Genomic DNA, 26255 nt, shown 5'->3' with positions numbered 1-26255 from the left:
GTATGCACGTATATATATGTGTATATGTATATGTGTATATATATATATATGTGTGTGTATATACATGTATATAAAGCTATACTGTTTATTAGAAAATAAACCCAGCTACTAGGGTGGGCTGAATTTATGCACTGTACCATGCTGTTTGTTGGAGAAGACAAAACAGGGTAAAACATTGCTGGAAGATAAGGGCCCTTTAAGCAGAGCATGAAGCAAGACAGCTGCTCAGGCTGGGGTGGCAGGTGTTGGCTGTGGATGGGTGAGTAGTAGTTGATAGGCCAAAAGGGGAGGAAGTATAAGGAGAAATTGGGCCGAGCATGCTTCACCTGGAGTGTTCCTGTCGGGGGGCGGGTGGAGGAGGGGGGGATAGATGTAAGTGGGGTTGAAAATGCAGCATGGGTGAAATGCTGGTTTGGAAAATGTATCTGGTGGTGGATGGCCAGGTGTGTTGTAGAGCAGGCAAAAGGGCAAAGGTCATGTGATTCTACTGATTCATAGACTCTGGATTCAATGTATAAATTTTTGCTTCATTTCTTAAAAATAATTTTCCAAATGTTCAGAAGGAAAGGTGTGCTTGGACTTCTTATTAAGTAGGATTGTTAAAGGAAAAAAACAATTTTCTGTTTTTAAACTACAAGGAGTGAACCCTGAATAAGTTACGGACCGTAGTTACCAGGCACCATTAGGGAGTGGTGGATTCAGAAGGGTGGTAAAGAGAACAAAAAAGCAGTCAGGAATTGAGAAGCAGCTGAGGATTGCAGGTGGTGAGTGGTGTTGGTGGAAAGAGATTGAGCATTTACTCAGCAGAAGGAGGTGTATGACCGTAATTGAACCCATTCCTTAGGGTACAGCCAAGTGCTGGCAGGAAAGACAGAACCAGAACCGTGAAAAGATTTTGCAGTGCAATACCTGTCTTCCAGAATCCTCCTGGAGAAGAACAATATTGTCGGTTCTACGAGTAACTGGGTTAGAAGTAGCTTTGACAGTGAAAATCTTGGCCTGACCCATTGATGTCTGTAGCAGCACTTTCCAAAAGTAAGGTGCTCACACTCCAGACCTGTAGAAGATATTCCACTGGGATGCAAGAAAACAAAGCAGTAGACATTCTGCTTATATTTACTTCTGTCTAACGGTAGGAACTGTACTTTACATAATAGTCAGTCTGCACATTGCCCTGGTTCCTTCGGCGCATGAAGGTCAGCAGCCCCGGGGCATTTCGAGAGAAGAGCGTGGGTTCTGCTGACAAGGGCGGCTGACTCTGTATGGAGGTTTATCTCTACCCGATTAAGTAGATTTCCAGATTACAGCATCTTAAGTAGTCAGAAAATCTTATAGCACATTACAGTGGCATGGGGAGTGATCCTTATAATCTTTGGTACCACAGAAACTAATGGGAGCAGATTACCTAAAGGAGTTGTTGAAGACGGATTAGGAATTGTTCTTGTAAAGGCAGGCATTTTGTCCTTTCAAGTGATACTTGGCTGTCGTATTGCTGCCCCGCAGGTACTTGAAAAACGAATGCATATAATCTGCTTCCAAAATAGAGATGATAAGTTAATGAATAAGGAAGTAGGTGTTTTATTTTAACGATCATGTGCTACAGAAAGGACACCTAGAAAATAAGTGTGTGGACACACTTTGATTGCTAAACGATTTTCATTGCAGAAAGCGGTAGCTGTTGTGTCATGTAAACTCATTCCTTTATACTTGAAAATCTTCAACTAAAATCATGCAAAGGGTTTCAAACTCAGTGAAGATTTTTGTCAAAATGGAACATTTTCCAATTAGTTTGCAAGACCAACTGACTGAAAGGGAAAATGGAAAGTTCCTAATTTTAGTAAAGAAGCCTTTGAATAATTAGTGTAGGAGACTGAAACTGGAGAATTAAGACTTTAAGAATAGTTCTGCTGTTTGGACCCAGGTGTCTTTGTGAGGTGTCTTTTTTAAGCTAGACCAGATAGTGGAGGTAGATATTGAAATACACTGTCCTTAGAGCGTTTCAAAGGTTTGATTCTATCATAAGGTGTTAAACTGAGATTTAAGAAAACAAAACAAAACAAAAAAACCAAACGAAACACATTTGGTGGCAGAGTCATTGAAAGAAGAAGTGTTTTTAGTGGGAAAAAAAAAGGATTAAGAATAACAGAATTAGTTTTGAATTTCTTAATTTCATCTTTATCCCTGCCTTCTAAATTTATATTTTTGAGTATGTGTTAAATGTGCCTGTAAATGCAGTAGGGAGTGTGTATTGGGGGTTGGACTGAAGTTTTTTTTTTTTTTTTTCCTTCCTTCTGGTAGGTATATGATTCTTAATTTTTTAAAAATGTTTATTTTTGAGAGAGAGGGAGGGAGGGGGGGAGAGAGAGAGAGAGAGAGAGAGAGTGGGGGAGGGGCAGAGAGCGAGGGAGACACAGAATCTGAAGCAGATTCCAGGCTCTGAGCTGTCAGCACAGACCCTGATGCGGGGCTCAAACTTATGAACCATGAGATCATGACCTGAGCTGAAGTCGGATGCTGAACCAACTGAGCCACCCAGGTGCCCCTGATACGGTACATGATTCTGAAAGTTGGGAGGCCAGTGGTCCATAGAAGGAGACCCACTGGGATCTTTCTTACGAAATCATCCTGGTCTCTGTGGGATTGGGGGATGTTTCAGGGATTCGAGTCTCTTGCGCCCTGGAATGGTAGCCTCAGTGGTGGGGGAGGAAGAAGGACTGGCGGCATTCCTGGGGGACTGAGTGGGGGGGGGTCTGTTCATTTGCACTGCCTGAGTTGGGCTGTGAGGAGGGTGTGGTCCTACTGAAGGAGGCAGGACCGTGTCCTGCTGGCGAGGTCCTGGCACCCTGGAGGACCGGAGGAAATGCCTTGCGGAGGCTCTCTGCCTGGCCTGTTTGGGTTTCCATCTCTGGCAGAAACGGTTTTGATCATGAATTCTGTCTTCAGAACAGCACTGTCCAATAGTAATAGAATGTGAGCCACATGTCTAATTTTAAATTTTCTAGTAGTTACACTAAAAGGTAAAACAGATGAAGTTATTCAATAACATTATTTAACTAAAAATATCCAAATACCATTTCATTGTGTAATCAATATAAAATATTAATGAGATTTTTTTTCCTCCCATGCTGAGTTTTAAAAACGACTGTTTGGTTTATACTTACAACGCCTCGGTTGGGATTAACCATGTGTTCAGTGCTCATTAGCCAGTGCTGGTGCAGCTTTAGAACATCGATCAGAAATGTTACAGCAAAGTTAGAAGAAATCTGCACATCATCTAGCTTGTGGGTTTGGAGACCTGACTGGCTTCAGGATTTTCTCTTATCCCCCATTTTTTTTGCGGTAAGGTCTGTGCCCAACATGGGGCTTGAACTCAACCCTGAGATCAAGAGTTGCATGCTCTACTGACTGAGCCAGCCAGACGCCTGTCCTACCATATCCACCCTCCATTTTTTAACAGTTGGAGTCCTGTATATTTTTAGAGTACACGTAATGGTTAAGGGATTTGAACACTTGTGGATAGCCAGTGTGCAGGTGACTTGTCTGTGGCTTCTGGAATCTCCCATTTTATTCCAGGTCGGGTGGGGAAAGACTGAGATGCTACCTTTTACCTTTTGACAGGGACTCAGTGAAGAGAGGTTGTCCTGCATATAAGGTCATGGAGATGATGTCTCTGAACCTATATTGTCACCTGACTGTTGTCCAGGTGATGTGGCAGAGCTTACGTCCTGGGGGGAAGGCCCTAGACTCAGAAAGAAGATTTGGCTTCAGGTTTCTACTTTGTTCGACACCAGCTTTATCATCTGGGCAAATCCTTAGGCTTCTTGGTGAGGTTTCCTCAGCTGGAAAGTGAGCGTGGTCATTCGTCATGGTGTGATGGTCAAGTCTGAGTTAAGGATGGGGGAGTGCTGGAAAAAGTGCTGTTAGAAACCGCAAAGCTCTTGGGGCGCCTAGGTGGCTCAGTCGGTTGAGCGCCCAGGACTTCATCTCAGGTCATGATCTCGCGGTTCAAGAGTTCAAGCCCTGAGTCCGGCTCTGGGCTGACAGCTCAGAGCCTGGAGCCTGCTTCGGATTCTATGTCTCCCTCTCTCTCTGCCCCTCCCCTGGTCACACTTTGTCTCTCTCAAAAAATGAATAAACATTAAAAAAAATAAAACAACTTCTTTTTTTTTTATTTTAATTTTTTTTTTCAACGTTTATTTATTTTTGGGACAGAGAGAGACAGAGCATGAATGGGGGAGGGGCAGAGAGAGAGGGAGACACAGAATCGGAAACAGGCTCCAGGCTCTGAGCCATCAGCCCAGAGCCTGACGCGGGGCTCGAACTCACGGACCGCGAGATCGTGACCTGGCTGAAGTCGGACGCTTAACCGACTGCGCCACCCAGGCGCCCAAAATAAAACAACTTCTAAAGCCTTCTGAGAATGGAGAGGCAGTTGGGGGAGCCGTCCCATCCTAACTGTGGTGGTCCTGCCCTCTCTGAGATGGGGAATTTTCTAGAATGGGCCTGTGAAATAACTATACTGTTCAGAGCTGGGTGTTGTGATGATTCATTTGCCAGCTAGACTGTGCCCGGGTTTTCAAAGCTTGTGTTGCCAAGTTGTGTGACATGGGCAAGGCTGTGGTGGGTTTGCAGCCTTGGCCTTGTGCATGGTGTGCAATGGGGCCTGGACAGCTGGTGCCTTGTAATAAAATGGCAGTCGAGGGGCACCTGGGTGGCTCTGTCGTGAAGCATCCGACTCTGGATTTTGGCTCATAGTTTGTCAGATCGAGCCCTGTGTTGGGTTCATGCTGTCGGCGTGGAGCCTACTTGGGATTCTGTTTTTCCTCTCTCTGCCCCTCCCCATGCACGTGCTTAAACTTAAGAAGAAAAAAAAAAAGGCAGTTGATTTCTGCTCCCACATCTTGCTCCATCTCTTAGGCTTCCAACAATCTCAATCCTAGAAAGCTATCAACTCTCCCCAGGAAATGGAGAACCCAAAAAATTGGGCACATATTTTCATTTTCTTTTTAAATGATACAGTCTCTTTTCAAGTTTTACTTGAATATCGATTCATGGTTTGCATAAGCTGTTTGAATTTTAAACATGTATGTACAAAGCTTGGAGTTCCAATTTTACCCAAGTGATTGTTAGGGGTGCAGACTGGTCTCACACCTGTGTGACAGGCTGGTGAGGACTTCCTTGTGCTTGTCTGTCAAGAACCATGAAACTTCAGCCAGGAACACGGCAGGTCTCGGGGTGTGCACTAGAGGGCTGTGCTATTGGAACTCGGATACATGAGCTCTCCCATTTCAAAATTGATTGATACATGCACGTGTGGTATTTGGGAAAACTTAAGGTGAAAAAGCTGTAGTAACGTTGATTCTTTGAAAGAGGTGTTTGCTACTGTTCACTTCTGTGAACTATTTTTAATGTTTGTATCATCTAGCTAAAATTAAACTAGGGTCTTTAAGCATATTTAAACGTTGTCTAAGAGTGAATGGGAAAATTTTGGCAAAACTAAGCAAAACCCTCCCTTATTGAAATCTGGGAGAAATGGGTTTAAAAAACCCCAAATAGCTAATGCCTAATATTATGTGAGAAAGTCAAAAACCTGATTTACCATTTGTCAGACGAGTTTAAAAAAAATTTTTTTTTTAATATTTATTTTTGAACTGATAAGAACAGACACTACACTTGATCTTAGCCAAAAGGCCGAAAAGCGATTAATATTTATTTTTGAGAGACAGAGACAGGGACAGAGCATGAGCTGGGGAGGGGTAGAGAAAGAGAGGGAGACACAGAATCCAGAGCATGCTCCAGGCTCTGAGCTGTCAACACAGAGTCCGATGTGGGGCTCGGACTCACCAACCACAAGATCAAGACCTGAGCCAAGGTCAGACACTAACTGACTGAGCCACCCAGGTGCCCCTGTCAAACCAGTTTTATGACAATAAACTTATGTTGTTTTATGTAGAGCCAAGTTGTAGGACAAAACAGAAAAGACATGCTAAGGGAAATTAGCTTATTGAGATACTAACAATAAATGTCTTTTTTTCTAAGTGTTATTTTAGAAAACAGCTTTGTTAATGGATTCCATGATTTTTTGGATTGCTTTCACTTTTGAAATTCCAGTCTCCTATTGAATTACTCCTCCTCCTCCATTTTCCCCCTTACCGTTGGGCCAGAAGGACTAGAAGGAGGAAGTGGTACATGATCTACTTTTTCGAGGATGGGTATAAGAGGCAGATGTCCAGTGGTGATGTCAGTGGGCAACCATCTTGGGTAGGATACTCACAAGAAAGCTCAAGCTGTCTTTAATTAGGATTTAATCCTTAATTATCTTTAGGTGAGGCTAAGTTTTGCTGTAATAATCTCAATAACTTAATGTATTTATATCACAGTCTAGTGTGGAACAAATGACTCGCTATGGCAGCTGTTCTCCAATAGTGAATCAAAGGCCCAGTGGATTCCATTTTGTGACTCCTCATCTTGTGGTTCTTTATTTCGAACTCTGAGTTGAGGAGAAAGTAGGAAAGAGCGGGGAGAGGGTTGGAGAAAGAGAGCTCTTGGAGATTCACATCCATGCTTTTTTTTTTTTTTTTGATGATTTTTTTTTTTTTTGGATCTAATAATATGCCATACAATATTCCTGTGACAGGAAGTTGAGTAGTTCTTTCACTCACATTCTCATGGGGAGAACTTAGTGGCCCTAACCTAAATCTAAGGAAGGCTGGGAAACGGAGTCTCTCTATGGGTCCAGTAAGGAAAAAAACAAAACAAAACAAAACAAAACACGGGCAAACGTAATACCTTGTCACTGCTCCACTGAGTTTCTGTGACCTCCCCTTGACTCATGGGAAGCTCACGCTACTTTGGCCCACACTGATGGACAAGCAGGCTGTTTGCCTTATAGCCACCATCTCCATTCTGCCCAGTTGTGTGTTTTCTTCTCTCCTGTTCCAACAGGTGTGGGGGAAGGGGCTCAGATCCCTCAGTGCGTTGTGGAAGCAGACACCTGTCTGGGGAACAGTCGCCAATCTCCCTGTGTGGTGGGAAATCCCGAATTCAACAAGAGGTTCAATGGAACTGTCTTTCCTTGTTTGACCTTCAGAAAGACCCAGTTCCCCACAAGACTGTTGACGTGCTTATTCTCTTCTGTATCCTTTTCTCCTCTCCTTTACAGTTTGGGCTTGGAGTTGCAGGTGGGGAAGGTGTGCCTAGTAGATACCTCTTGCATAGGGGAGTGGGGTTTCTTTATAATTCCACAAAATCATGAGTTACCATAGAAACAGGTAACAATTCTGAATCTCTTCAAATGATTTTTCTTCTGGGAATATCGACAAGATGCTAAAATGTTTATTCAGTATATTTCAAAATTCCTTGTATTATTGGCATATTTTATTTCAGTGAGTTAATACAGAGTATGAGTCACCCTGTAGTAAATTTGATGCAGGTATTTTGATTTATTAATATTATACAAGCTTTATTTTGGAATAACTTTAGATTTACAGAAAAGTTGCAAGGATAATATAGGGACTTTGCATATACCTTTCACACTGGTGCTTAAGATGATTTAAGTTCATTTTAATGTACTGATTAAGAGTTTCTCTTAATGTTCATATATTGGACAACCATGTTAAATTTGTCAAAACTAAGAAATTAACATTGGTGAACTGCTGTTAACTAAACTATAGCTTTTATTCTGATTTCACCACTTTTTTCACTAATGTCCTTTTTCTGGTCCAAATCTGGTCCAGGATATTATCACTTGGCACTTGGTTGTCCTGTTTCCTCAATATCCTGTAATATGTTACAGTTTTTCATTTTTCTTTTGTTTTTCCTAAACCTTGACACTTCTGAAAGTATTTTGTGGTATGTCACCCAATTTGGGTTTATCAGTGTTTTTTCACGATGAGATGGACTTATGGGTTTGGGAGAAAAATACTGCAACAGTGAAGTGCTTTTCTCATCTCTTCAAATGAGGAGGTAGATGATAGAGACCATGGTATCACTGGTGATGATGATCTTGACCACTTGCTAAGGTTGTGTCTCCCCGGTTTTGCTACTGGAAAATTATTATTCTCCCATTCCATCCTTTCTTATAAGTCACCAAGTACCATCCACACACAAGAGGTGGGGAATTAAGCTCTACCTCTGGGGCTGTGGGGGGGGGGGGGTATCTTTGTATGTTATTTGGAATTCTTTTGCAGTGAATACTTGTCTTGTTTCCCCCATTTAATGATTCAGTCTCTTATTTATATTAGTTTAGTTTGATACTTATTCTTTAGGTTATATGATAATTATTGTTCAAATTATTCCACCTTTGGCCATTGAGAGCTCTTTCAAGTTGACTGTTGGGTACAAAGAAACCTAGGAATGTTTCCAGTTACTTGGACCTGGATAAATAGGGGCTTCTCCACTTCCTCAGTGGTAACTGTTACATGAGAAGCATGTTATGATCTTTGTAGATCAATAATACCTGTCTATAAGAAAGTATATAGAAACTTGGCAGTGTTTATGAAAGTCATAAGCATTTAGTAATATAATTAGCATTACAAGCTATTTCAGAGACTAATCCCTGCAAAAGACCATTGATAAAAGATTCTTAGGGGCTTAGAGGAAATTAGAAGAAACCACCCTACTTCCTCTGTTTTATAGATGAGAAATGAAAGCTTCCAAAGTTTAAGTGATTTGCCTACACAAAGCCAGGACTAAAACTCACTTCCAGAGCCTTATAAAGCTAGTTCTTTCCACTGAATCAAGCAGTTAGTCGTCCTCCTGTTTTTTGTTTTTCAAACATGAATACTCTGGAATATTTTGCAGATATAGAAACATAGTTGCTACGTAATGATAAATACTACTGGAGGAAGAATTTTGCATGTTTTACATAGGCATATCAAGTTGATAGCTTGTACTAAAGAGCACCTTAAAAACAATTTATTGAATTTCATATTTTGATAAGGTTTTCAGCACAGAAAACCAATGTTCCGGGTCTTTTGGATATACTTTGATGTCAGAATTTCTGTTTAACTGGTACTAATTCAATTGCCCTGATTTTATTTTGAGCCATGTCCACTTTAGTATAAATGTAGCAGGAGAAAAAGCATTTCCTTTTATGCTCAGAAAGTGACATGGCGTGCGTGCATTGAAATGACAGTGCTAGAAGAAGATGGAGAATGTGTGGAACCAACGTGTTAATTTTACCTGCGGTTAATTCAGAGGTAGGTGTTTATCTTATTTTCACAGCCGTACACATTCACTGCCACTGGGTGTTATCCTTATGAGTGATTACCATTACATTAACTTGGTCTTCCAGGAGGGGAAGGATGACGTGAATTTCGTTTTAAAAGGCAGCATTGGTTAGTACAACATTTAAGAAGTGTTTTGCCTATGCCAGTAACAAGCTATACCATTATGTTGATGGATTTGCTACTTTGTGTCCTATTAAGTATAAAATGTGACCATATATTTTGGATTCCAGCTTCTTTTCTGGTTTGTTGAGCACACCGGTGCCTAAGACGATGATTTAAATTAGTTTTAATGCACTTGGGTAATCAAGCGTACAATGCTTTGAAGCCACTAGCAGAGAAAAAGAAGAGGGCTATTCCAGCCTTCCCCACTAATGAGACCCATAAATCAACAGAATGAACATGGAAACTTCAGGGAGCCTTGAGATCTAATTTCAAACACCTTAAAGTTAGGACTCCTTTTCTTGGGTTCAGACTTGCTGGGACCATAGTGCCTTAGGGTAATGGCTGAGCTGAAATATCTGGGTATAAAGTGGAGAACTTCTATAGGAAGAAAGCAGCTGGGCCACATACTCTGACTCTTACCCTTCGGATTGGACAGGCTTGGGGTTATTAGGAGGTCTGGGCCTGAAGGAGTGGAAGAGTTTTCCGTATTGGTATTCATGTTCCAAACATAGAATATCTGAGAAATCATAACATGACTGCAAGAGGGAGAGCATTTTCCTTTCAGTGTATCATTATAGTGGGCTTCTGAAGCTAACTCTGCTGCGATAAATTTGGAGCATAAAAGCTTTTTGAGACAAAAGGAAGGAGCCTGAACTTTAGAGAATACATTGGACACCTCCCTAAAAGAACAGAGAAATGCCTTTTAGACTTCAGGTACATCTGTGGCAAATATGAAAACAAGCTATTTCTAGGCCTCTGGCAGAGGAGACTGGTCATTCACTGTGTTCTTAAAAACAGAGAAAATAGGCAAGAGACATTTGGAATAAAAGATCCAAGGTTTCTAGATGTTGTTGGTTCAGTCAGTGTCAGAAACTCTTAGCTCTTCTCTTGCAAGCTGACTTTGGACTGTATACATAGATGTATTTGAAATGGCAGACTCCACTCCCATGTATTTCACCCTGGTACTGGTCAAGTCTATGTGCCGGTGCATGATGGGATGAGAGTTTAGGACTCCAAAGTGGTGTTAGAAGTGAGCTGAGAAGAAATGACAGTGTCCTAGGGATGCTTTTTGTTTAATTTCCCCCTTGAAAACGCACTGGAATCCTAGAGCACATGAAGGTACTTAATTCTAATAACTGTAGGACTATTTGCATACCAGGTAGGTTTCTGTGGATTTTAGTAATGTGTTGTCTTTGATCGTTACTGGGAACCATTTAACTACAAGGTGTAATGGCACAATTATTTTGCCATAAAAGTTTATATTTTGATTTGGGCTGTGTGTAAATCATCTTAAAGGGTGTGTGTGTGTGTGTGTGTGTGTGTGTGTGTGTGTGTGTATGTATACTCTATGTGTAGGAGCAGGCCGGGGTTGGGGTGGCTTTTAAATTGCTTACACTTAATTTAAAATTCTAGGTGTTTTTTGTTTTTTGTTTTTTTTTAAGAAATACTATGATGGCCAAAATTGAAATATTTGTGGTCATTAAAAACAAAGCAATCAGAGAGAATGGATTATTTTCATATTCAAAAGAAAATTCAAAATCAGAAAGTCTTCTGGTTTTTGAAATGAAAAGCACAATGTTTATATATTTTTTAAGACTCAGGTTTTATAGCTATTGGAATTTTCTTGCTTGGCAGGTTTTCTTTTTCTTTCTTTCTTTTTTTTTAGACTAAAAATGACATTACTTAAAGTGTTTCTCTGAAATGGCTCTTGTAGACGTTGAAACAGAATTAACTGTAGCCTTGTACTTGATTATATCACATCAGATTGTAGAACAGTAAGGGTGTTTTGCCTGGTCCTGAGGTGGAGGAAGGTGTTAGTAGGGCTGTTCCTTTCACTTAGGGGGATAATGAGGGATAAAGTGATCAAAGTGGTTATGGAATATAATTTAATCTGTATTTATGAAAGACTTCATTTTCCTAACCAAGTATCTCATGGTGGTACTCACTGTGTGTTTTCAAGTCCCTTTTGTTTACTTGTTTTCAGACTGAGATGCAGCTGTTAGCACTACATTTTACCCATAAACACTCGAGCATACATATTATTAACTAGAGCTCAGTATTTATCGTTTTCTGTGTTTCCAATTATATGCACTGAAATGAACAAGTCTTACCTATACCCATTGAATTTTGAGAAATGTATACACTCATGGAACCCAGATTCAATTGGGTGGAGAGCTTTTTAACCTTACCTAAGAATCCTGTCCGCCTTTTTCCACTCAGTCCTACCCTCTGCCCTAGAGACCTTGACTGTTCTGATCTTTTCACTGTAGGTTAGTTTTCCCTGTTGCAAACTTCATGTAAATGAATTTATACGGCGTGCCCTCTTGGGTACAGTTTCTTTTACTCACCATATTTTTTTGGAGATTCACTCATATTACCATCTGAGTAAGTAGTTCATGCCTTTTTGTTGTTGAGTAGTATTCCGTTGTAGAAGTAAAACGGTTTGGTCGGCTGGTCATTTGTTGATGGATACCTAGGATGTTTCTAATTTGGTGCTGTTGTGACTAAAGCTGCTATGAACATTGTTGTGTTAGTCTTTTTGTGGACATATGCTTTCAATTCTTTTGGGTAAATACTTAAGCGAGGAATTTCTGTGTTGTAAGGTAGGCATATGCTTAGTTTTATAAGAAACTAACGATCTTTTCCCAGAGTGGTTTTACTGTTTTACTCTCCCGCAGAGTAAGAATGAGCGTTCTGTTTGCTCCATATATACACCAACATATGGTATTGTCAGTCATTTTGATATTGATTTTTCTTAATGTGTAGTGGTATCTCATTATGTTTTTAATTTGCATTTCCCTGATGACTAATGGTGGTGAATGACTTTGAATGTACACTTTGGTCATCTCGTGAAATGTCTGTTCATTCTTTTGCACACTTACTAATTGTTTTTTCTCTGAGTTGGAATTCATTATCCTGGATACCAATCTTTTTTGTCACATGCACAATGCATTTTTTTTCTCCCAGTCTGTGGCTAGCCTTTTAATTTTCTTTCTGTTTGTTGATAAGCAGAAGATAATAATTTTGAAGTCTAATTCATTTTTTTTTTTACACGGTTGATTTGTGCCATTTAAGGAATCTTTGCCTATGCCTAAATTGTATATTTTCCTTTGATTTCTTTAGTAGCATTACAGTGTTTTTAAAAAATTTTTATTATTTTTTTTATTTCAGTGTCAATGTTTATTGACTTGGGTCAATGTTGGCATTTTATAGCCCAGAATTAAAATAATGGAATTTTAGAGCTAGACAGGACTTCTGAGATCACCCTGTTACCTCCCAATACCTCCTTCTGGATGAGAAGAATTGCAGTTTTAATCTTTAAATTTGGGCCTGTGTTTAATTTAGAGTTAATATTTGTGTGTAGCATAAGACAAGGATCCAGGTTCATTTTTTCCATACTGATACCACTTGTTTCGGCATCATTTGTTGGAAAAAAATTATCCCCCTTTGGGTGCCTTCTGTCAAAAATCAGTCAACTATGGGGCACCTGGGTGGCTCAGTCGGTTAAGCGGCCGACTTCGGCTCAGGTCATGATCTTGCGGTCTGTGAGTTTGAGCCCCGCGTCAGGCTCTGTGCTGACAGCTCAGAGCCTGGAGCCCGTTTCGGGTTCTGTGTCTCCCTCTCTCTGACCCTCCCCCGTTCATGCTGTGTCTCTCTCTGTCTCAAAAATAAATAAACGTTAAAAAAATTATAAAAAAAATCAGTCAACTATATCTGTATGAGTCTATTTGGTAGGTGCTAGTCTATTTTATTGACCTACTCGTTGATTGTTGAGCTAGAACCACACTGTCTTGAGTCTTGTAGCTTCAAAAGCAAGTCTTCATATGAAGTTGTGTTAAGTCTTCCAATTTTGTTTCCTTTTTTGGTGATTGATATTTGTAGGACCTTCATGTTTCTATATAAATTATAGAATCAGCTTGTCATTTTTTTTTTTTTAAACAAAATAGGAATTGTGGTGAGACTTTGACTTGCATTGTCTTGATGCTGGATTCCTTGGTGTTTACCAGATCAAACTGTTTTCATAATAATAGGGAGACATTGCTTGCTTTCACACTCTCATTTTCTTTCACGCGTACTTAGTCTTTGAGAGGCTACATAATGTGTGATCTTGTAATAGATTGAGTGCAGAAGCAGATGGGAAAATTTAGCTGCCTTCTATTCTAAATATGAAGGATATTGGCAAAAATGTAAAACAATGCAAATATTCTCAATTTTATGCTTTTAGGAAGACTTTTCATAAAACTTTGTGTTAATGTCTAATGAATGTTAATTTTAAATGAACTATTGTAACATAATTTTGTTTTATTTCTCATGGTAAATGTGACAGATATCTCATCCACAGAAATTAAAACTTTTTGGATCCTCCATAGTTTTTAAGAGTGTCAAGGAGTCCTGAGAAAAGGAATTTGGAAACTTGCTGCTGTAGATGAAATTTGGGATAATTAACATGTTAACAATATTCATTCTTCGGATCCGTGAACATGGTGTATCTCTACATTTATTTACATTTTGTAGTTTTCAGTATAGACCTTCAGAAATACCTTTTGGTAAATGTGTCCTTAAGTATTCTATGCTTTGTGATGCTATGTAAATTTTCTGAGGGCTTGCTAACTTATACAAATGTATTTGATTTATACTGGCTGACCTTGTATTCTGCAAATTTGTGAAATTCAGACCTCATTCTGGTAGTTCCATGTCAAGAATTGTGAAGAGTTTCAGCTGTTTTCCTGGTTGCAGGCTAACCATTTAGCCTCCCACAGTTTTATAGATGCTGACAGCAGACAAGAGAATCCTGAGACAGGAGACTTGATTACTCATGGCACATCAGGCAGTATGAACTTCATGTTTACGTTTCTTCCCATAGCTCCTTAGTCCCTTAGGGCTGCTAACTTCGTGGGTTTGTATCACAGGCAGGGAGCCCCGAGCTTAGCAAAATCCATTCTCTGCAAGGAGCTGCTAACAAATTTTGCCTAACCTTTGCCCCAGAGAGACCTGTTTTTTTTTTTTTTTTCATTTTCCTGGACAGCAAACAAATCTTTTTGCTCCGGAGACACTATCTCTGTTGTCCAAGGCTGTGGACTTTCCAAACATCCTTGAAAAGATTATCCAGATCAAAAGCTGATACAAGACCTGCAGAAACACAGCAATGGTTCTCCTTGTGATTACCACTGTAGGTTTGTTTTTTTTTTTTTCAGTTTGTCCTGATTCTACCCCTTAAACTTTATCTTTTATACAGATGCTCAGTCTGATAGTTCCCCAGATCTTGTTTTGAAGTATCACTTCGCTACTTATTGGGGGCTTAGTTCTCTAGCCTTTGAGTTTATGGTCCTTTGATGCCTTAGTCCTGCTCTGTTGACCCAGCCTCTTTTCTCATACTCCCATCAGCAACCCTGATGCTCACCTTCAGTCGAGGACTTTTCTTGAGGCAGTTCTCTTCCCTGCCATGTTGGTCTGTCCCTTCTGCTTCTCCCAACCCTACCACTGTTACAGAGATCCAAACATAGATCAAACCCCACCACTGTTCGATACTTCCCCAACCTGTTCACTCTTCCCACGAACATTAATCTTTCTCTCTTCTCATCACCTAGGGCACGAATTAACAGCCATACGTAAATGAATACGTACATAGTCAATTGCACTTGCTTAATTACAGAATATTACTGTGTAGAGAAAGGCAGAGGTTAACCATTTTATGTTTCTTTGACTAGACAACACTGGTATGGTGGCTCTCTGTGCTAATTTTGTTCTCCCAAAAAATGTACGAGTGCATGAATGGATTGATTTTTATGCCTTTGTGTGTTTTTCAGTGCCCGGCATGGTGTTGGGAATGTGGTAGATGCTTTAGTCATGAGTTCAACACCTAAATATTTATGAAATCTTTATATTGTAACCTCAAGAATGAGTTCTAAAACTTAGTTCTATGGGGAATGTGATTTGACCTGTAGGATGTACAAAAGTAAAAACTTGAAAATTTTTAATTGAAGAATTAACATACAGTATTATCTGCAGGTATGCAACATGTAGTTTGATTACATTACAAAATGACCAAAATTCTTATGTTGTCAGTATTAAGCATACTTTTGAGGGAGAGTAAAAGAGCAGGAAATTGAAAAATGAATTAGAGCTGCAGTATTTTAATTCTATTCTTTTTAGTTGTACTGTTGAATGTATGTCACGTGAGGGAAGTCCGGTCACCTATCTACTTTTACCTTTAGTAATATTATGGTTAATAACAATGTTGTGTCTACTTCCCGAAGTATAAACACCCTGTAATAATTAAGGGTTGGAGAAATACTGGGCTAGGAGGCATGTTGGAATACAGACTGCTATTAAAAATTAATGGACTTACTCATAGGTTCTTGGATCATCTGGAAAAATGTGGTGGAGACTTTGGAGGGGTTTGTGAGTAGACATGAAAGGGAGGGGGCCTTTGCAAAGTTGTTACTTTTTAAGGGGACCAGAAATCAGAGTTTGGAAGACTAGCAACGTATTAATGGCTGACAGTGGCTCCTGATCTGTTCCTTGATAAGCTCTAGCATTCTCATCAGGGCCTCCTTGATCCATTCACGTGGAGCTACTGGAGAGATTTGGGTATTCTGAAACCTCATGTTACTGGCAGGCTCCAAGGCCATCTTTGAGTAAGGACTGTCTGTTCGTAAAGATGGAAGGGGCCAGGAATGGGATGGGGTGGAAATCAACTTGGATAAACACTTTCCCCTCCAGCTCTCCATCTCCTATATGCCTGGAGTAGGCACACAGGAAGCATGGAAATCATGCTTCTCCAAAGCCAGGTGTCTCTGCATGGGGCCCACACTTGCCATTCTTACCAGGAAAAGGTGATTGTGCTCTTCTGTTCTGTATTTGCTCTTAGCAGTTGCAGCTGGTTTGATGACAGTCCGATTCTTCTCTCTAACCCATGTCTGCCCGTAGTAAGCCTCAGTCTTGGTGAGAGAGAATGACCTTCCCAGGGAGAAGGGGTGTGCTTTGCTAAAGGACTTATTTTTTCTTTAGCCTCCTTTGCTGTTTTCGGGAGCTCACTTCTGTGATGGCCCAGGTGCCTTACCTTGAACTGTTGAAAGCATTGGTTAAGGATCAGACAGACCTGAATTCAAGTTGTTGCTCTGCTTTTTACCAGCAGTAGGACTAATGGGCAGTCATGTAACCTGTGTGAACTTTAGTTTTCTGAGTGAGGAATAATACATAGGTGGCTATGTCATGTAATAGGATTAAATGTAGACCTCTGAGGTCATTACCTGGGACATCAGTTGTCCATCCATAGATTGTGGTGGTTATCATAATCATACTTGTAATCTGGCATCAGAGAATTTGTCATCTGAGACTTCTGTGAAGGGAAATGGACTTGACCTAGGCGCAAAAGTATGAAGTGGGCAAGGCTTATCTGTGGCATCTCTAATCCCTCTTTTCTTCATTCTCCATTGGTCTCTCCTTTCCTCCTTCCTGGACCCAGTGGCATTCGGTTTTCTGACTGCCTTCCTCAAATGGAAAAGGTTAAGAGTCTGATCCTGGTATCGCTGTGCTGTTGGAACCAAATGTCATGCAAATAAGAGATTGGCAATCAAGCTGCCTTTGTTTGGCCCAGGAGCAAAGAAGGTTTATTTTTTTATTTTATTTTTTTGTTTGCGTTTTTAAATGTTGGAAACAAATCAAAAGAAGAATAATTTGTGACACATAACGTATGAAAGCAGATTTCAGTTTCATGAGTCAAGTTTTACTGGAGCACAGCCCCGCTCAGTTGTTTACATGTTGTCTACAGCTGCTTTCTCCATACACCCTCAAGCTTGAGTTGCGACAGAGGCCGTACAGAGCTCCCGCGTCTCTTTGTGCTGCGGTTCACGGTGGCGCAGGTGTAACTTGACAGTGTTTTGAGTGCCACATGTATGCCTTTATAGCCTCTGCACCCCTCTGTTGTTGAAGGAAGTGGTAGAGCGGGATGAGGCCGTGCTGAAAGAATCCTCCATCTGCATTTCCTTCTGCGGGCCAGGCGCTCAACATGGCACACCGTGCGCACGGGAGAGCAGCTGAGAAAAGTTAGAACGTAAAACCAGTATCCAGTTACGGTAGAGTTTCTCTCCCCGACGCCCCAAAATGAAGTGCAGTTGCGACCAAAGTAAGTTTTCAAGTGGCTTGTTAGCCCGGTCAGAAAAGCTAGTTTTGGTGGTGAATTAATGCAATCTTGTTTCACCACCGCAGTTGAAGAAATAGGTTAAGAGAAAACAAAATTCCTCAAACTTAGTATTCTCTCGACAAGAACCACTGTTCGAGGATACTGTGCTCGACGTCTGTAGTCAAGCAGTGAGGCAGATGGTTTTCCTTGCTTCTTGATGAGTCCACAAATATAACCCTGCTCAGTTGTTGATTGCTTGGATCGATGTAGAGTTTGAAGTGATGGAAAAGTTAGTGTCTATGGATAGTCTGTACAGAACAGCTACATACAGGAGGGAATGTTCTCAAAGAAACAAAACATAGATTCTACTTCAGATTGTACTGAATTCAACGTGGTTAATGACTGGTGATAAAGATGTGTGGCTCAGGGATGCCTGGCTGGCTCGGTGAGTAGAGCGTATGACTCTTGATCCCAGGGTTATGAGTTTGAGTCCCATGTTGGGTATGGAGATTACTTAAAAATTGTAAAAAAAAAAAAAAATGTGTGGATCAGAAAAAGGCTTAGTGGGATAAGTTTACAAAGCTTGTGAAAATACAGGGTTTTGAAAGTCTATGGCTATTGATTTTATCAGCAGGTACTTTGGAAGTACTTGAATTTGTCTTGTGTTATTGAACAAGTGCCAATGGTAGACTTAATTTGTTCTCTTAAACTAAGTGACTTCTGTGAATTTTTGTCAGAAATAAAAACTGAATATCCTGATTTGCCCTACCACACAGCACTTGGATGGCTTTGCTCTAGGAAGAGTATATGTGTTTTTTGTGAAGTTTTAAACTTGAGGGCCAAGATGAAAATTCTTCTGAACAGAAAGTACTGCCTTTAGCCACTAATAGTGGACACTGAGTGGCTTTGGAAATTAGTTTTTGTTTCAGACTTGATAATGAGCTAACATGGAACTACAGCTCGAAACAGTGCTTCTATGTGAAACTTAATACTTAGTTTATTTAGACAACAGACACTGTTCAAATCCCTAGAATGTTAAGCTCTTTCATGTCTTCCTTTGTTGTCAAGTTAAAATAAGGAATGGGATCTCTCTTCTCAATCCAGTTGGTAGTAGTTAATTTTTCTTAGCTCAGTTGAAATACTGGCAGTGCTTTTCAGACCTCAATGCAAGTCCAGAGGAAGTTTCCCTGCGTCCGAATCCATTTAACTGTGCAAATGAGGAGCTTTCACCTAATTTCGGTGGGAATCTGCAATGTGAAATCCTAAAAGGAAAATATTAGCTGAAGACTCTAATAGAATTTCTTAGAATGCCATCCGTGTGCTGAATGTAGTTAATTAAAATCACACTCCTGGATCAGTACTACATATTTGTGTGAAAAGAAATTTTGAAGATGAAATACGTAAAATCACATCACAGATCAGTATTAATAGGTAAACATGTGCAATTGATTTTGAGGGTAGAGAATGCTAACTTTGAACCCCAGATAAGCAAATTGTCATCTCCCAAATGGAATATCATTCTTCACAGTAGGAGGCTTCTATGACAAATAACTGCATTTTATTATGTTTTGAACTTTGTCAGTATAAAATTTGTGGGAAGCTCTTTTTTTTTTTTTTTTTTTAAAGTATACGTGTTGAAATTCCCTCTTGGCCCACAAAAACTAAAATGTTTATTATGTGGCCCTAAACTGAAAAATTCTGCTAACCTCTCATTTGTATGTGTCTATTTCTTCTGTATCTATCTTCAGGGAATGAATGTTTTTGTGTCCTGATAAAGGTGAGTATCCAAAACCAATAGTGGTAAGGGAGATTTTGTCCTTTGGCTCTAGATGCTAAGCTCACTTAGACTTTACTCTTGTTCTTACGTAGTAGTAGGTTGTCTATCAGAGGGCAGAGCACAAAACAGAGCATGAGATTCCCTTTCCTGGTCCCTTTTAGATGTCCTTCTCCCCTGAGAGATGGCTCCACTCAAGGCCTCATTTCTGAGAGCTTGGAATGAGGAGGGGGGTGGTGCCGGCTCCATGTACTGATTTCTCTCCACCGCTCCTTTGGCCCCCACCCCTGTCTGCCTCTCTTCCTCCTTGCGTTCAAGGAAACACATCTTTCATCTCTCAGAGGTCCAGCACCCATTCTTGCTATTCCCTCTGGGTCATCCCTTTGGATTTGGAAGATTTCCTTGAAGGCCTGGACGATGAGCCGCCTACTCCAGAGTTGTTGCTGTTCCCTAAAGCTTCCTTGGGAAGAAGAGGGGAGAGGAAGTGGGTAACAGTGACCCTTCTACCCTTGACACCCCTGGTGAGTGTGATTGTGTGTGTGCACCCATGCACGTACACATGTGCATCGTCTGGAAGTCCTGGGTTGGGATTCTTGTCTAGCTTGGCAGACCTAGGACCCCCGTAGCATAGGCACCTGCTCACAGATCGCTTTTTTGCTCACAAACAAAACAGATCAGGGGTGACTGTGGTCATCAGTGTTTCAGTGTTTGCCTCTCAGTTTCCTTTTTTCTTCCTTCCTGTCCCTAGAGGCCCACTGCCATTACTCTTTTGTGCAGTTTTAACTTATCTGGGTTATTTATGAGGGGGTGGATGGGTGTAGTGCTCCTGACAGACTGAGAATGTCAAACACTCCTCCACAGTGCTGGGTACAGCCCACGATGCAAAGGAAACTCTTTGAGACCTTGGTCTATTGATCATGTCAAAAGTGAGCATAGCATGTGGGAAAATGACTCACTGGTGTGACTTCACCATTGCCCTTATTTTAAACTTCTTACAGGGGAAGCATAACCTAGTTCTGACAAAGATTTTCAGCCAGGGCCGGGCTTGCCTTTGACTAAGTGATGTGTCACATTCTCTCTGCCGGAAACGCACATTCTTAACGCCAGTCATCATGGTCCTGGCAAAAAACCTCTTGGAGAGGTGTTGGTATTTGGTAGATTTATTTTTTTTTCCAGCTGCCCACAAAAAACAAACTCAGAAATATCTTTTTTTTTTTTCCTTTGAAAAGTTTGTTGGAATAGTTGGTCATTTCTCCATCTGGAGATGTTTGTTGTTGCTGTGCCAGCAATGGTTTGCTTAGGGCCATGGCAAGGTGACTGTGGCCCTGAGTGAAGGGTAAAATAAACTGGGGCAGCGTGCCTGTCTGGGAAGGTGAAACCTCACGGCTGACGTTAGGCAGTGGGTGGCTAGCCATGGCCGGTGGCCATGGGTCCTCGCTTCAAGTGTGGCTGGGATTCGCTTAAAGAAGCCCTTTAAGTGATGCCTGCCCCGTTGCTCCCAGAAGTGGATACTTCCTCACTGTTGCGTGGTTTTGTGCCCAGAGAATGCCCAGCCTTGCTAGCCCACACTGAGAATTTCCCAGCCCACAGTGGGAACTTCCCAGAAGCCCAAGGACCACACCTAATTTACAAGAAAAGGAGCTCCAACTTCTTTCTTCATTCTTTACAGCTCATGGAAGAGGCATGTTCTAACAGACTCACTGTTAATGTATAGATGCTGTTGCATGCAGCCCCTTGAAAGTGGGGGCGTTGCTCCTGTGTTTGTCCATAGTGTCAGCTCACAGCGGACCCTAGTAGAGAAGGCAATGTGGTATGGGGAAACCAGATCAGCATTCCAGGTTGGCCAGTAGCTGTAAGATCTCAGACCATTCCATATCTCTGGGTATCTCCTTGTTATTTAATTGCTGGGTTGAGTGAGAGGTTGTCTAATGCAGTGGCTCTCATCCTTGCTATGCATCAGAAACACCTGTGGACTCCTTATCCCATGGATACACATGATTGGGGTCACCTCCGAGGTGAGTTCAGTAGGTCTGGGTAGAGCCCGGGAGTGAATATTTTTCCAGGATTTCTCAGGGCCAGGTTTGAGGACCACTGCCTGTAGTCATGTCTATCCATTATGAATAAATTAAAGAAGTAGCTAAATAGGTAATAGGAGCAAAGACTGACCAGTTAAAGATACTTCAAATGAGGTGTGTTAATATGTCTTAAGTAGGACCTTTGGGCAGGCTTAAAAACTACTGAAAATGGAGTGAGGTGAAATATTATTTATTTATTTATTTAGCCTTAATAGAAACCTCAGGATTGTTTTGTACTCTGGCATGTGGAGCATCCCATTCTGAGTGACATGGAAGAATGCTGAGGCCAGGGGACAGGGAAATGGGACTAAAGCTTAGGGATGGTAGCAAAAGAGATGGCAGATGGGTGCCTGAGCACAGGGTTGGAATTTCTGCTTTCTGTCAAGGCTGAAGGTGGTTCTTACACTCTTGATTTTCACATCACTGGGTTAGACACTGAGGGGTATTCCTGTGCAATCTAATAAAACTGTGTTTAATACAGTGTGTTCTATCTTCTTGTGGGCCGTGCCCTACATGCTGGAAGTTCTCAGAAGATGAGAAGCTCAAAAGAGGGAGACAAGATTATGAAAAAGTAACTAGAATGCCATCTGCCAAGTGGTAGTCATTTGTGAGTACGCAGGAGTAATTTTGGGAATGTGAAGCCATCAGGGAGGGCTTCACAGAAGAAGCGATGCCGGACTTGACTTGGAAGCCTGGGGTGGGTGGGTCTGTATGGTGGAAGAAACAGGGTCCAGGGGGTTACAGGTGCAGCAGCATGACCCAACGAGGTGAGCTCCAGGGACTACAGGTGTTACTTGCTTGTGAAGTAGACAGAGCATCAGAAGACCAGGCTCAGCTTCATGGGCTTTGGGTTCCAGACTTGGAGATTTGAGTTTCGTATCCTAGAATTTTGAAATATAGTAAGTGGGAGATGGCCCAGGTTAGGTCTGCTGTTTAGAGAGGTCAGAACGACTAACTAGACGGTGGCTGGCTGAAGTCAAATTGGTAAAGCTTGTTAATTGAGTGTTGAGAGTAAGGGAGAGGAAGAGTAGAGGCTGTTTCTTAGGATTTTGGCTTGGTTGATAAATGGAAGGTCTTGACACCTTTTGACATACGCATTGCAGGGAGCAGAAAGCAGAGTTATTGGTTGAGAGGTTGAAGGGGTATGTGGACCTTTAGACAAAAATATCTGGTGAGCATTGGAGAAGGGTCTGTGCCCAAAATAATAGATTCAGGAGCGATCAAATAATAAAATTGTTCTACTTCTGGAAAGTGGGGAAACCAAGAAACACCTAAATCTGTATTAGTTAGCTATTGCTGTGTAACACAATTATCCCAAGTGATGTCACTTAGTGGCTTAAAACCACAAGCATCTATTATCTTATAGTTTGTGTAGGTCAGGATTCCAGGAACAGCTTAACTGGGAGTCTTCTGTTTCAAGATCTTGTAAGGCTGTAGCCAAGTTATTGGTTGGAGCTGTGGTCTTATCTGAAGGATTGACTTGGGAAAGGATACACTTCCAAGGTCACTCAAGTGATTTGGGGTAGGTCTCGATTCCTTGCTGGCTGTTGGTTTAAGCTTATTTGTGTTTCACCACTTGGGCCTCTCTGAACAGTGTCACACAACATGGTAGGCAGCTAGCTTCCCTTAGAGTGAGCAAGAGTGTGGGCAACATGGAAGCTGCAGTCTTTCTGTAACCTAATCTCAGAATTAGAAGTGACCACACTTTGCCATATTCACTAGAAATGAGTCACTTGGTCTGCCTCATGCTCAAGGGGAATGGATTACTCAAGAGGCTGAATCCCAGGACATGAGAAACATCTTAGAGGCTGTGTAGCACAGCATTCAAAAGGTGAGCTGATGGATGGGTAACGGAGCAGCAGCAGTAACAGTGGGAAGGGCAAGTGAAGACTCAGGAGGGTGTGGTCTCACCTGCAATGGAAGGAGGAAAGAAATTCAAATACAGACTAGGTTATGATTCGGTTAAAAAAATTCATGATCTTGGGCTTAACAACAAAAATTTGTTTCTTGCTCTTGCAGATATTCACTACAGGTTGCTTTGGGCTCTGCGCCCACATAATCATCCCCAGGACATGTCCATTAGGGTCGTCTAGGGTTTCTTCCTGTCATTTTTACTATGGGACCTAAGCTGACAGAACTGGGGAAATTACCACCATCTGAATCGATGCCGGTTGCCTTGGCAGATAAGGGATGTGGAGGGGGAACCATGCGTTAGCTCTCAGGACTTGAACCCATGTTGCTCCTTTCACATCTCACTGGCCACATACGGTCCTGTGGTCTTCCTCACTTCCTGTGATGTATCTAGAGAGTGGGGGTTCAGAGACATTTGGTAATCTGCACCATGACAACCCTGGAGGGAAGGATCATGAGTGTCACTCTCCACAGAGAGGACAGCATGTCTGAACGTGGTATTGGCATTGGCAGGGATGTCACTGTTGTTTGTGTTGGCCTGGGTAGTGTTGTGGGGAGATGAGGCATACCCTCATGGCAGTGGGCTGAGGCATGAATGGGAGATGAGAAAGTGGAGAGAGCTAGTAGGAAGAAATAGTTAGAAACTGCTTTTTTCCGGCAGAAAAGAAGCTCCAGTCACTAGCCTTCCTGCATTCTTCTTCGTTATCATTGACTGGCATCATGGTGGGTTTTTGTAACGTGTATCAGATACGTGGAAGCAGATTCCTTCTAACTGTGGAGTTCTGCTCTGTCCTTAGCCTTTGATGATAATCTCAGAAGTGACCAGTGGGAGTTGACTGAACACTGTGTGCCCTTTCAGTGCTGCATTTAAATAAGAAATTGCTCCTTTTAATAGTTTTCCGGTGGGGCAAAGTTGCCAAGCTTTTTGAGGAAACCTACTTAACGTCTGTTGTTCTTGATACTGCCTTTTTATTTTTTTATTAACTGGATTTGGAAGTTTGGTTATAATAAAATCTGATACAATCTCCAAATTTGCTCCAAAACATCAGTTTTCCATTTTAGCTGAGTTCAGGATTTCAAGAAGGATATATGAAAGTTCTCGGGAACTTGCGGAGTGGTACGGACACAAGCTTTTGTTGCCACTGATGCCATTAATTTTTGGTGGTTGAGAAGTAATAGAGTGCACATTTTCCTGTTGTGAGCTGAAGTCAAGAGGCAGCGATCTGCCGCTGGTAGCTGAGGCATCAATTATATTTGATTTCGCAGAATTTTAAAAAGTAGATTTAACACACAGGGTGTTGTTCTGAACTAAGTATTTCAGTAAGTTGGTAGTTCATGAACATACAGACTTTCCCAGCTGGCTGCAGACCAGGTCTGATTAGCCCACAGGCCGCCATGATTTCTTTTCCTTTCCTTTTTCTTTTTCTTTTTCTTTTTCTTTTTCTTTTTCTTTTTTTCCTCACTACTTGTCACTAGTCTCCTTACCATGATATTTCTACCTGCAGAACCTTATCTTGATTCAGTTATTCCCTCTCAGCTCTGCAAAAAGTGGAGATAACGGAGTGAGTCTGCCCTCAGGGATCAAAAAGGGTGTTGTGGCAGTAGGGTTTGAAGTAAGAGGAGGGAAGGTGGTGAGAGTGGACTTCTGAGCATCCCTAAAATTTCCAAAACACCTGCAATTCTATTTCCTTAGGAGGCTGCCCTTAACACACAGAATGGCTTAGGATGTCAAGTATTACCTTGGATCCAAATAATGTGAATCATCCCCCCATGGCAGGTTTTCAGTGACCTGTGGATAATTGAGATTTGATCTGTGAATGATTAGAAGACATTTGGGGGATAAATCTTCTTAAACAGTGAGCATTGAGTATGTTCTGACTTCTTACTAAGTTGGCATTGTGATTTTTAAACTTCAAAATTTGAAATGCAGTGAAGTTGCTAGCATAATTTTAAATAACGACCTTGAGAAATCTGCAAGAAGCATTTATTTGTTGGTCCTATCAAAGGACTTGACATTATTCAACTATATGAGAGTTACCCTGGAATTATGTTCATGAAAAATTCCTTCCACCCTTCTTGGCAAGATGCAAGAATGATGGACTATAAAATTGTACCTTCATAATGGCCTTAGGTGTCTTTGAACCAACATCTGACTTTGAAGTTACCCAGCTGCCTGTTACCAATTTACCTGTTTTACTGGGTGTTATTTTTTTTCAATGGGGGGGCTATTAAATTTAATACTCTAAGCAAGTGATTTAACCCATATTGCTTAGAATATGATGGTATTCTGATAAAAAGTCATTTCCAGGTGTTTCAAGTGAAATGCTTTAGCAAACATCCTTCAAAGGGCCATTTTTTACTAATTAATATAAGTGTGCTTGCTTATTTTTCTGGACATTGGGCCTTTTTTTCCCCAAGTGATTATATCGAATTAGTAGTGTTAAGTGACCAAACCTTTCTGATTTGTCACCAATAAATTAAACCTCTTTCAGTTGTTGAAATGATTGCTCGTCCTCTATGCCAGTGCACCACCAGTGAAAAAGGTGTATCTGTTTGGGGTTGTCAGTATTTTGAGCATGAGTGGTTGGGAGAGATTTGTGTGTGTACCACTGTGCCGGTGAAGGTACATCGGTAGAGCTAGGGAGGTCGTACTGCTCTCTGTTACTTAGGAAAGGTAAGCTGTGAATTATTCTCTTTTCAGGCTAATTTATTTATTAATATATTATTAATTAATTAATTTTGAGAGAGATCAAGAGATACAGAGTGCAAGCAGGGAAGGGGCAGAGAGAGAGAGAGTGCGGGGTGGGGGTGGGGGGTGGGCAGAGACTCCCAAGCAGGCTCCACACTGTCATTGCGGAGCCCGATGCCAGTCTCTATCTCCCGGACCATGAGGTCACGACCTGAGCCAAAACCAAGAGTCGGACACTTAACCAGCTGAGCCACCCAGGTGCCCCTAAGCTATGAATTTTAAGCCATGA

At 41.3% G+C, this 26255-nt stretch overlaps 1 protein-coding gene and 1 pseudogene across 8 annotated transcripts in view; one reads left to right on the top strand and one right to left on the bottom strand.

Moving 5' to 3' along the window:
* LTBP1 (latent transforming growth factor beta binding protein 1) overlaps nucleotides 1–26255 on the top strand; it is a 402947-nt gene that overhangs the window by 78574 nt on the left and 298118 nt on the right. The window lies entirely within an intron of this gene.
* LOC123581806 lies at nucleotides 5609–5703 on the bottom strand (annotated as a pseudogene).

Source organism: Leopardus geoffroyi, chromosome A3 (genome assembly GCF_018350155.1).
Source record: "Leopardus geoffroyi isolate Oge1 chromosome A3, O.geoffroyi_Oge1_pat1.0, whole genome shotgun sequence".
NCBI lineage: Eukaryota > Metazoa > Chordata > Mammalia > Carnivora > Felidae > Leopardus > Leopardus geoffroyi.
Note: the sequence above shows the minus strand (reverse complement) of the source record. Positions and strands in the feature narration are given on the sequence as shown.